We start from the raw sequence: 12,517 nt of genomic DNA, 5'->3' as shown, positions 1-12,517 counted from the left end.
GATGTGAAAAATGCCAAGTCAATGTGTACATTTAAGAAAAAGATCAAAGCTGAATTGTTAAAATATATAAAGTAGCTCAGTGTGTTTTGTATTAGAATTAGAATAATTAGAAAGAGTTATTCATTTTGTTCTGTTACTTGAAAATTATTATGATTGAAATAATTGTTTGAAAAAAGGGGCAGATAGAATAAGATTTTTTCTTCTTTCTGCTGCCTTTCATTTTAAATCTTTTGTATCTTTTTATATTGTTATGGAATTGTTTTGTACTTTTTTAAAATGAATAAACTTCATACCACACCATACCATATTATGGCAATGACAATAAAGTTTAAAGTAAAGTAAGTAAGTAATCGATCCTTATCCACCCCCGAACAGGAATTCATAACAGAAGTGTTGTGGGCTGAGCGAATAGCCTCCACAGCGACCCCTAGAATATTTTAAAACCTGAGCCCCAAACTATTTTTTGACTGATAAGCATGAAGTTTGGTAGACTTATACAACTCGCAGACTTGCAGAAAACCCTCCGGCGACCATGCTCTACACTAAACAGTAGGGGTGTAACGGTACGCTAAAATCACATTTCGGTTCAGTTTCAAGGAGGGCTCGGTTCGGTTCATAAAAAGACAAAATGAAGACTTACAAAATGTTTATTTTGAAAATATGCCAACTAAACAATAGGTTTGTATAAAAATAAATAAAGCGACCCATTTGGATGATATTTTAAATAAAAGGCACTCTCTACAATAAATAAACTATAACAACAATAATAAAAATCTTAATAAATACAATAACAGTCAGAACCAGAACAATAAGCAGCAACAGACTTTTTACAATCTAACTAATCAAGTTTTAAGTTTTTGTCCAAAAAGACCAACTTGTCCACATTTTCTGCCAAAAGCACAGATCTAGTTGCAGTGAATGTCTCCAGAGGTGGAGAAAACCTCTCACTAACAACAGGTGGCAGGAATAACGAGGTAGAGATTTGCTAAAAAAAGTCCATGCTCAATAATCCAGGTATACAATCCAACAGTTTTCAGTCAGGTCATCTGGACAGTTTCTTTTTTTGCTGAAACATTTCACCTTCCATAGAGCTTGGCTGATTTTGCAGAGTGGCTGTATTTGGCCTCAACCTCTTGGACCTGCTCCCACAGGTGGAACAGGTCCCTGGAAAAGTTCAGAGCTCACTCATCACAGACTTCTTAGCTGGAGGTGATCTCTGGTGGATTTCCCTGAAGAGGAAGAAGACTCCACTGCTATCTGTCACAGACTGGAAATAAAACACAAATAGGTAAAAAAAAAAAAGTTAATAAGATTATAATAATAAAAAAAGAAAAGTTAATTAGATCATATTAACAAAATAACAATACCTCTTCTTGAACAGTTGAATCTCTCGGTCGTCATCATGTGGCAGGGCTTTAATCGGCTTCAGGGCTTCTTGACAATATCAGTTTTAGCTTTTTCATAAAGTGCTGCTACAACGTTTTGGCTGAAGTGTTGACGTGATGGATGTCGTAGCGGGGCTCAAGAACTTTAAAGCCGGCGCATCAACAACATTCGGACGTAGATCCAGAGCTTTAACAACTCCTACAGCTTGTGTTATTGCTCTGGACTGATCCGAGTTACCTGATAAAGGTTGTTTAAATGCTGCTATCGGTCTTTGCAACAAGCAAGTTGCTAGAAGAGACGTTCACGTTCAGATGATGTCGTTTCTAGGGATGCACCAATCCACTTTTTCCCAATTCTGATCCGACACCTGCTGCTCCAGTATCGTCCGATACCAATCCGATCAGATACATATAGTGCTGAATTATCGATATCATGATCATCATTGATTTTACATGAGGCTGTAATAATCTCCTCTCAAGTACAATTTGTACAAATATATGCATGCATGTCCAAAAAGGCAACTTGAGGTAAGTTGTATTAATGTTGGATGTTTTAAAGTTAGAATTAAACTCTGCTAACACAAAACATGTTTCTTTTTATTTCTAGTTTTAAAGTGGATATTAAAGTGATTAATTTAAGTGATTGTTTAAAGTTATTTTATATTTTTGTTATATAAGATTTTTCTTCTTTCTGCACTCTTTTAATCCAGTATTTTCTTTTTGATGTTTTTTTTTGTTTCTTTTAAATGAATAAAATAAATGAATAAAATGTTAAATGGCTTTAAACATCTGTTCAGTTCATGGCATAAACCAACAGACATGTTCCTGTTTTAGTATTTTACATCACTTTATAATGTAGCCGTTTATGTTTTGTTTATATATATATATATATATATATATATATATATATATATATATGTATATATATATAATTTTCTTGTAATTTTCAAATCATATGCTTTTATGATTGTTTACTGTTGTACTGATAAATATCTCCTGGAGGGTAAACTATATCTTGGCTGCAAGTATCAAGCTGAGAAATCCTTCATTTTCTACAACTGATAGCAGTTGGTCATTAATTATGATGAAGTTTATCAACTTCTCTGTAAACATTCGAGCTCCGGGGCTTCAGCGATGTCTTCTTCTTGTTCAATCCTAAGCAAGCAGTGTGATTTCGGTCAGTCGTGCTCAGTCTGTCCCTCCTCAGAGACGGGCAGATTTAGCAGGGCAGATTGGACACGGCTTGCCGGGGTTTAGTTGCCTGCTACGGGTTCAGCAAGAGTAGCGCCACGCTGAAGCCCCGGAGCTCGAATGTCCAACGTAAAACTAACTTTAACGTGGTTTAATGTGACGCTATGGCTCTGCAGACATTGCACGTTGCTGTCTTGTTTTGTGTTTCTAGTGTAAAATACTTCCACACAGCGGACATGTTTAGATGAAAAGTAGGTTAGCTGTTAGCCACAGTGCTGCTAACTCAGTCCTCACGTTGTAGCTGCTGCAAACTATGAACTGGATTTCCTGAATGTGAGGCGGGTCTTATTACTCTGGGTTCATGAGACGCGCCGCTGTTCAGAAAATCCATTCCATAGTTTGAAGCCAACGTGCATCATGGATCGGAAATATAGTCAGGTTGGATCAGAAAATGGATCGGTCACATTGTCACGATACCGGATTCAGAAGTTTTTCAGATATTGGTACAGATACCGATATTGATATCGGATCGGTGCATCTCTAGTCGTTTCAAGTGCGTTAAAAAGTTAGACGTGTTGCCTGCTGCAGATCCAATCTCCATGAAACAATGTCAATACACATTTTTGGATTTACACTTGTCTTAACAAGAAAGCCATAATGTTCCCCAACAGGAGACCGCAACAACATGCTAGGCTGCTAATGCTGCGCGTGTTGCAAGATAATAGTGCCGGGTTGAAACACGCTTAGGAACTTTAGTTCTGTGGCGCATAATCTCTCGTTAATAAAATTTAATGAGTGAAAAAATAACCGAAACGGTACGCACGTGGACCAAACCGAACGTACCGAACCGAACGTACCGAACCGAACGTACCGAACCGAACGTGCCGTACCGAAATGGTTCGGTACACCCACATGTACCGTTACAGCCACGTGTACCGTTACAGCCACGTGTACCGTTACACCCCTACTAAACAGGAAGTCGGCCATCTTGGATTGAAGTTCTGTATTTGACCCAATTTCGTCTTTTTAGAGGATGTGTCAAACTCAAGGTCCGGGGGCCAAATGTGGCCCTCCTTAATATCTTAGCTGGCCTCCACAGTGTTATTTTAAATGTAAAATACTTTTTTTTTTTCAGTAATCTTTGATTATGATGTCAAAAACAGAAAACATCAAATGAGACCGATCAAACTCTTGTTGAGGAACCTGCAACCAAGAAAAGACGTTGGGTATATAACTTGACTTAATGTAGATTCTGAAACTGGCCCTTAGTTTGAAAAGGGTTTAAAGGTTGACGCCCCTTTTGTAAGTGGGTTTGACACCCCTGGTTTTAGATTTTACATTTGATCGAACTCGTCCTAAAGCTTTTGACATTCAGACTTGAGAATCATTGAGCACAGTCTTCAGGCATCGCAAACCAAAAGCTATCAAAAACTTTCTTCGACATCAATGCTTGTGGATGTGGCCAAGCTTCAAAATCTGTCCATTTACCATAAAACAACAGGGTTTAATAACATCTGTATACAAGATCAAAGCTGTACGAGACTTTGTGCGTCATAAAAGCCCAGCACTCATCACTTTCACATGGTGAGATTGTGTCATTACATTTGCCCTGCCCCCACTGAACAAGAAGTCTTCTGTTTTCCTGCTTGTTCTCTTCCTTCTATGATTCATGCAGATTTAAATCTGTGTTTAATGACATAGCACACTACGAAGCTAAATCCTTCTCTCAACACTGGCTGCTGGCTCAAGCATGTGGGCGTGGCTGAACTGCGAATTCCAGTCCTCTGCAGTTTGCATATGTTTGGCTATAAATCACAAATGCATGATCCAATTTGCTCCTAAGTGGATATAAATGACCTTTGTTAACCTCTAAAGAAGACTTTAGGATTAAATCAAGATTTGAATCCAGTGCGGCCCCTAGATTACTCCATCAGCTATAGCTCCTGGATAATCATGCGATCTGGACCAGAATTTGTGTGCATCATCAGTGAGAACTTCTAGACGCATTGGTATTGTTGTTTCATGACATCACTGGTGCCCTGTCCACTCAGAGAAGAAACAAAGGATTATTCTCCCTGTGTATAAGATTGAAACCGTATTCACTAACTATTAACAACCACACATGGCATGTCGAAAAGACTAAAGGAAGTCCTGGCAAAACATTTGCCACAAAATGGGAAGTGACAATAACTCAATTCACCACTTGCTCTTGCCGAGATCGGATGCTTTTCCCCTGCCCTCCCTCTCCACTTTGCTGGTCTGTCTGTCTGTGAAACTGATTCTGAGCCTCTTTTGCATATCTTATGAACCATAGTTATGGACTTGTTTTGATCAGTTGGTCCCTCAACATAATTGATAAAATTTCTTCGAAGAGAAGACAGGGTTTAGGCGAGCCAATTTGCCCTGTTGGCACGCATGCAGCTGGATATCTCATCGACTTGGAAGACTTGATTATGTGTCTATCTCTGCTGCCACTTGTGGATTTTAAGGATGCATATTTAACTGGATTTTCGATAAATGGTTCTTGCTTTTTGGATTCGGGTGGTTGCTGGTTTTATCTACAATCAAGGAAGTCGTCAGCAGCGAATTGGGACCCCGATCACGCTGCTTGCCTTTATGATGGCTTGGTTTGTGCCTCGAGAACCCAGACTCAAATGCTTTGGGCAGAATGAATCAGATCTCGGGATTTTACTCAGGCACGTTCCATCGGTGTGGCCATGTAATTTGGACATTTTGGAACCGTTTGGACCAACACAGACTCAAGGTAGATGTCATTAAGTTCTGTCTGTCCCCAAAACAACTGTGTGTTTATCTGAATTTGGCTCCCTTGGCTGAACTTGAACACCATCTTATCTGAATTCGCCTGGAGAACATGTGATCTGACGCTCACCACACCCTCCCTGAGGAATTTCCAACTGATAACCATTTGAAACCAGCTGAATCAACATTGGGTCATCACTTCAGGACTCTTGGATTCTCAAACGTTATCCTTGGCCATTCCCCAACAGCCCTCGAGACACTGGCTGATTATTCCATCCTTATCAGAACACTTACAGTGACCTCGACAGCATCTATGGACATTGCTCACCACTCGCCGTCTCCCCCCGCCCCCCCCCCCTGCAGAATGTCTACGTCACTATGTGTTTGTTTGTGCGAGGTGTTTTTTTAATATTAGAGTTTTTCTTCTTAGGTAAGAAGAAAAAATCTGATAGAAATTTTTTCGCCTCCAATTCCTACATTTGTCCAGTTTCACTACTTTATGTCTGTCTAAACAGATCGCACTTGTAAATGAATCTTCTAGGCTCAATGTGACTCATCTGTCTAAATAAAGGTTGAATGAAAAAAAAACTCCTGTCTCAGGTTGGAGTTCGGCCAAACTTGTAAGACTTGCAGCTGGACAAGTACTGACATGGACGTAAGGCCATATCAAAGATTCGGAGAATGTGCCCCCTGGTGAATACATGTGGGATTGACATGACATCGTTCACGATGGCGCCTCTGTGAAGTAGCTGCAAATCCAACGGTCGCAATATGGCCGAAGCGACGCTTGGCTGCGAGGGCCTTCAACACTGCTTGCAGCTTTAATTTTGCTTTTTTAGAACTTTATACTAACATATAAACGCAGAACATTGCAGGGGCTGCCAGCTCTCATTTTGTTTCTTTTGTTTTAGTGCGACCTGTCAATCAACCCAGTAGTCGTGTCAGCAAATGACCAATCGGTGACCTCAATTTGTCCCGAAACGCCCCTTGTCTGTGGAGCCGACGGCAGCCTCTCTGGATGGACGCTTGAGTATGAAGTCTGAACCGTCTGCGGACGGTGCACACACTTTCTGCGCGGCTGACATGACGTGTGAGTACACTGGAGCCTTAAGCCTGGTTCTGCTAAAGGTTTCTTCCTCATGAGGGAGTTTTTCCTTTCTACCGTCGCCTTCATGCTTGCTCAAGATGACAGTTCTGTGATGGAGTTAAACTCAAAGCTGCTCCTCAGATAAATAGTGTTAAATTATTATTTTGATATATGAAGGTTTCTGTTCAGTGCCCTGAGATGACTTCTGTTGTGACTTGGCGCTACATAAATAAACTGAATTGAATTTCTGCTGCTACATTTGATTTTTATTGTTTAAACATGAATAAATATGTAAAAATAAATGCAACCGTAACTGTCCGCGCTTTTTCATTTCATCTTCATAACATTCACAACACTTTATTTCTGATCTCCGAGCTGGAAATGTCCTCAGATTTAATGTCAGAAATCTGGTCACCTTAATTTAGCGTGGCTTTTTTGTTACATTTACGTTTCATGTGTTCAAGGGAATTATTACACACAAAACAAAACAGTGGAATATGAACATCTGTAACTTTAAAACCGACTTACTGACTTTTATTGTCTTTCATTCTGTTTCCTACCTGTTCTGTTCGTTGTTTCTAGCTGGTCGATCTCTGGTTCCGGACCAGGTTCTCCCAAACACTCAGAATATTTCTTCAGCAGCAGCAGTCTGCATCTCAAGACAAGAACTGAAGACACTGACTGGAACAACTAGAAGACTCTGCTCGCACACAGCAGCTCGAAGCTAAAACAACAACATGCTAACTGAACTAAGTGTGCTAGCTTCGGGTGTCACGTGACCCGTTTCTTCTTCGGTGGTTCTTCTTCTTGGTCGACAGTTTGGGAATGACAGTCGCCGTCATAGATATCACATATAAACATATGAAACACATGTGTTTATATGAAGTCTGTGGTCGGGTTCTCCTTCTTCTTCTTTATTTTATTGGCGGTTGTCAAACAACTGAAGGAAGCATTCCGCCACCTACTGGTAAGGAGTGTGGACCACATGATAAAATACAACAAATTATTTCTTTCCCTTCTCTTCTTTCCTCCTTTCTTTCTTCTATCTTTTTCCTTTTAAATCCTTTTATACAACGTGCACTATTTAAAAAGTAAAATATAATCTGATATCCTCTGCTTCCTGAATCTTTATGCAATAAATCAACAATGTACAATTGCATTTTCATATTACTAAGAATCTTAACTAACTTGTTTCTCTGAACCTGGTAACTCCTGCAATGTAAAATAATGTGTTCTATTGTCTCATCTTCCCCACACTCACATTTCCCTGTCTGATGTTTCCCTATTAAAATTAATGCGCTATTCATTTGAGGCTTAAGCCATGTCTCCTGTACACATAATATCAGGTTGGTCCTTTCTACTGTCTATAAGAAAACTTTTTGAGCTCCTGACCATTAGCAATTTGACTCCACTGTAAAGAAAAAATGTTACCATGGTTCCTGGCTTGCCTGCACATTAAGTTAATCCCTTACCTCTTCTCACAAGTCCTACCATGTCAAGATAATGTACTGCTGCCTTAACAATTATTTGTAACCTCTCGGTTTTGAATTTAACGTCATAAGTAGGTTTAATGACTCCAACAATAAATGTAAACAATTTTTTTTCTCATCCCATGTAGACTTCCTGACTTCCTTACTTTAAATTAATATATGCATTTTTTGTTTCTTTCCTGTCTCAAATTCCCTGATTCACCCTCTTTACTGCTTCTGCATAAGTTACTTTTTCCTTGACTTTTATTTGCTGCACAACAATCACTGTCTTTAAGCCTTCACATCCCCCATGCTGTGATTTCCTCCACAGCTACAACATTTTGGCTGTACTCCCTCTCCACACTTACCATACTCATGATCCCCACCACACCTAGCACACCTTCTTGTTCCTTTGCAGTCTTTTGCCAAATGTCCAAATTCCTGACACTTGTAACGCCTCATGGGTTTAGGGATGTATTCTCGTATGCTAAACTTAACAAATCCAAAAAATAACTCATCTGGGATCCTCTTACTTGTGAATTCAATCAGTACTGATTCAGTGTTCTTTTTCTCTACCCCTCTAGTCAACCTTTTGCACTTTTAACCGTCTTATCTCAAACTTGTAAATTTAATACAAGCTCCTTCATTTCTATTTCCAAAGGTACACCTGAAATAACACCTTTACATCCCTGGGGGAATGACCTGTCACCAACCTTTGCAACTTAACTCACCTTTACATTTCTTTTTTTTCCTGGGTCCAGGCTCCGCAGCAGTCTCTCTGTGCAGCGCAGGGCTCCAAGTAAAGCAGGAGATGACCAGATATTTAGGCCCGAGCAGTGAAGCGCTGCGAAGGCCTATTATAATCACTCTGTTCAGGCCTGAGCTGAAAGTTTTTCTGCCAAATGAATTGGCGTTTTGGGGGCCTTAACATATAAGTCAACAAATTTGGCGGACGCATCAGGACTGGTGAAAAATTAAGTATTTTAAGGGCGTGGCAAAATTGCAACAGAAACGGCTCAAGAACGCCACCTACAAATTTACAAAATACCTTCTGCTTTAACCTTAGTTTGTTGTAGAAACATGAAATTTGGTACGCTTGTCCAATTCCCCAAGATGCACAGAAAACCCCCTGGCTCCAACGTTGGATGATAAACAGGAAGGCGGCCATTTTGGAATGCCGGCCCAATTTTCACACCTCTCTGGCTGTTTACAGCCTCCGCATTGGAACTCCTCCTCCAAGGGATTTCACTCAATCGGTTTCAAACTTGGCCATTTTGGTCAAAAGACATGGGGGACGCAAAATTATCTAAACGGTTCGTTTTGGAGCATGCTGAAGGGGCGGGGCCAGACCTCAAAGTTTGACATCTCGCCATGAGAAACGAAACGCTCCTACAAGAAAACTGTCTGAGACATCAAACCTTCAGTGATTGATCCACATCCGGTCCCCTGCAAGACTGAATGGTCAAATCATGACAACACTTAAGACACACCCCCTGACAACAGGAAGTATAAAGTTTTACATTGAACGATCCCTATCTGACCCCTGTTACCTGATCAGCATGATAGTGTGTCCAGTGACTCAAGACATGTTGGTGTAACTTGCTTTCCAACACTGACAGTTTTGGGTGGAGCATGTCAGTGGTGCGGCGAAGACCACGAGGAGGGAAATGTTTCAGGAGACAGAGGGAGAAGAAGAAAGTGAAGAATGTAGGACTGAGGGTGGCAATTCTAATGCCCCTTTTTCACTGTCACGGCGCGGGTCGGCTATTTCCGGCTTGACGTGCGTTTGAGGTCTTTTCCACTATTCCTGGGACCAGCTCGCCTTTCTGGCCCGGCTTCTCAAGGGGTCCAAGCGAGCCGAGCCGTGACGTCAGAAACACTGTCGGTCACTGATTGGTCAGGGGAAGGAGTCTGTGGAGTCTTTCCAAAACAACCCGATCCACCATTTTTTCTCTACCGCTTGCCATTAGCGATAAAACGAGGAGCGTATCTTTTAGTATTTTGAAGCTATACAAAAACAATAATGTCAAAGCCGTGGTCAAATGCAGAAGTGCAGGTGTTGTTGTGCTTGGTGGCCGACGAAAAAAGTCAAAGCGAGCTAGAAGGAGCGATTGGAGGGTGGTTTGGACACGACTACTGCTCTACTTGAATCATTTATAGAAGATGGTGAGTGTTTTCTAACTTTAAACATATTTTAAATTACTCATCCCATCGGTTCTGAACATATTTTTAACTAACAAAAGAGGCTGACGCCATAATAGGACAACATCGGTGTTACGATGCTAAGCTAATTTGCATTAACGCTAACTGTCCTCCGGTACCGTTTCTCACTGTATTTTATCCAGAACGTCTTTCAGAACGTGACGGTTCATCTCTAAACTCCACATTAAACCCTCCAAGCCTCCCGGCTCCTGCTCCATCAGAGGAGTCTGCACCTGACAGAGCTCCATCTAGGGGTTGAACGAGTATATAATTTTTAAACTCGACATTAACATAATAAAACCCGAGTAGAACTCGAGTATTTGATGACGTCATAGATCTCAAGATACAAAAATAAATAAATAAATAAAACCGCAAAAAACGGTAATTATTTACAACAACAAAAAAAGACCAGCAAAACATTGGGAGCGTATATTATGCTCCTACCATTTATTATACTGCAAATAAGTCACAGGAAAAACTAAACAATTAGTTATCATTATTAAACTGCAAACATGAAGAAACATGCAGCACGTCAAAAACGAAACTTAAACCGAAACTGGTTCTGGTTCTGTGGATTGGACCGGGTGTTATACCATACTCTGTGACCTGCAACAGTGCAACACCGCCCCCTACGGTCATACGGTGGTCACATAATATGACGTCACTGCGGATACTCAATGTTAAATTTTTAACCTCGATAGATGTCCTAGTAATCCATGTGTGGATTACTTGAGTACTCTGTTAATGCCCTAGCTCCATCACAGGAGCCCAGCTGCACCTCACAGAGCAGTACAACGCTGCAGCTTCTGTGCTCGGTAAGAACAGATGCAACATGTTCCACATCACTTTATTTGTGCCGATAAGGACTTGATTTATTTTATTTTTAAATTAAAAAAATGAAATGTTGAATAAATACTGAATTGGGATGAAAATATGTACACAGGGTCCCAGTTACAGACAACAAAATGTAAAAGAAAAACAGTAATAAGTTCTAAGATATGAACTAAGAAAAATATCAACTAAAAAACATCTACTAATAAAACACTAAGCACTAATAGCAGTAAACAATCAAAACAATACGTCAAACAGCAACATGAACTTGAGTTTGTGCAGCCTCATGAATATCTAACCAGGATAATCATGTTGCTGCTGATCAGTTTCATGTTGCTGCTGATCTGCTTCATGTTGCTGTTGATCTGCTTCATGTTGCTGCTGATCTGTTTCATGTTGCTGCTGATCTGTTTCATGTTGCTGCTGATCTGTTTCATGTTGCTGCTGATCTGTTTCATGTTGCTGCTGATCTGTTTCATGTTGCTGCTGATCTGCTTCATGTTGCTGCTGATCTGTTTCATGTTGCTGCTGATCTGTTTCATGTTGTTGTGTTCATTCATGCTCATCTGTTCAGACTCATGTCCGTGCTGCTGTTCGGCGTATTGTGTTTATTGTTTTTATTCTATTAGAGCTTATCATATTTGTAGTTGATGTTTTTCTTAGTTCATATCTTAGATCTTATTACTGTTTTTCTTTTACATTTTATTGTTGGATGTAACTGGGACCCTGTGAACATAATTTTGATCCACCACATGTACCACATGAGGTGCGAATGACAATAAAGAATATCTATATCTGTATAATACTTTCTGATTCATATATCCATTATTATTATTATATTATTTTCATTATTTTTAAATCAATTTATTTTTCATTTTCTTATTTGATCAGTTTCTTATTATTAATATATCTATTATAGCTGTTAGCTGCACCTTTCTTTGTTTCATGCATTTATTCAAAAACAGTATGTAGCTTGAATTAACCACTTTTTCTTGTTTCTAGTGAAGAGAAAGAGAAAAGAGTCCAGTAAAGAAAAGTTTTATTTCATCACTGAATGAACATGAAGAACTGAAGCGGACACAGCAGGAACAACACGTGTGTCTTCTTCTGGATGAAGCCCGTGAGACAAGGGACACACAGATACACAATCATTAGTTGGACGCAGTAGTTTTTATTTTTCTACATTTTTCACTTCTTACTTTTCCTATTAAACAATTTTTTTCTTAAGTGGTGTCCTTGAACATTAAATTTCCTAAACAAATTTTACAATGTTAAGTTCATAAAGTGTTTGTTTAAATTCATACTGGAAGTTGAGAAAAATGTCCAATTGCATTTGATCTTTAATGAATCCTAAGAAAAGATTACTAGAATCTGCTCAACTGTTATTATGTTATAATTTTTTTGGTTCTAGGATGAAGTGAAACAAAAACAGTCAAAAATTCAGAAAGGACAGTTATCAGTTATCATTTATCAGTTATCAGTTATCATTAATCAGTTATCATTTATCAGTTATCATTTATCATTAATCATTTATCATTTATCATTTATCAGTTATCATTTATCAGTTATCATTTATCAGTTATCATTTATCA

At 39.4% G+C, this 12,517-nt stretch overlaps 1 long non-coding RNA gene across 1 annotated transcript in view; it reads right to left on the bottom strand.

Annotated features, from left to right (window-relative positions):
- LOC119424901 overlaps positions 1–7,139 on the bottom strand; it is a 14,507-nt gene extending 7,368 nt beyond the window's left edge. The window contains exon 1 of the long non-coding RNA XR_005187541.1: positions 6,984–7,139. This is a non-coding gene — a long non-coding RNA (uncharacterized LOC119424901). The remainder of the gene's footprint in view (positions 1–6,983) is intronic.
- Positions 7,140–12,517: the final 5,378 nt, after the last annotated feature.

This window comes from Nematolebias whitei, chromosome 2 (genome assembly GCF_014905685.2).
Source record: "Nematolebias whitei isolate Nwh7 chromosome 2, NemWhi1, whole genome shotgun sequence".
Lineage (NCBI taxonomy): Eukaryota > Metazoa > Chordata > Actinopteri > Cyprinodontiformes > Rivulidae > Nematolebias > Nematolebias whitei.
Note: the sequence above shows the minus strand (reverse complement) of the source record. Positions and strands in the feature narration are given on the sequence as shown.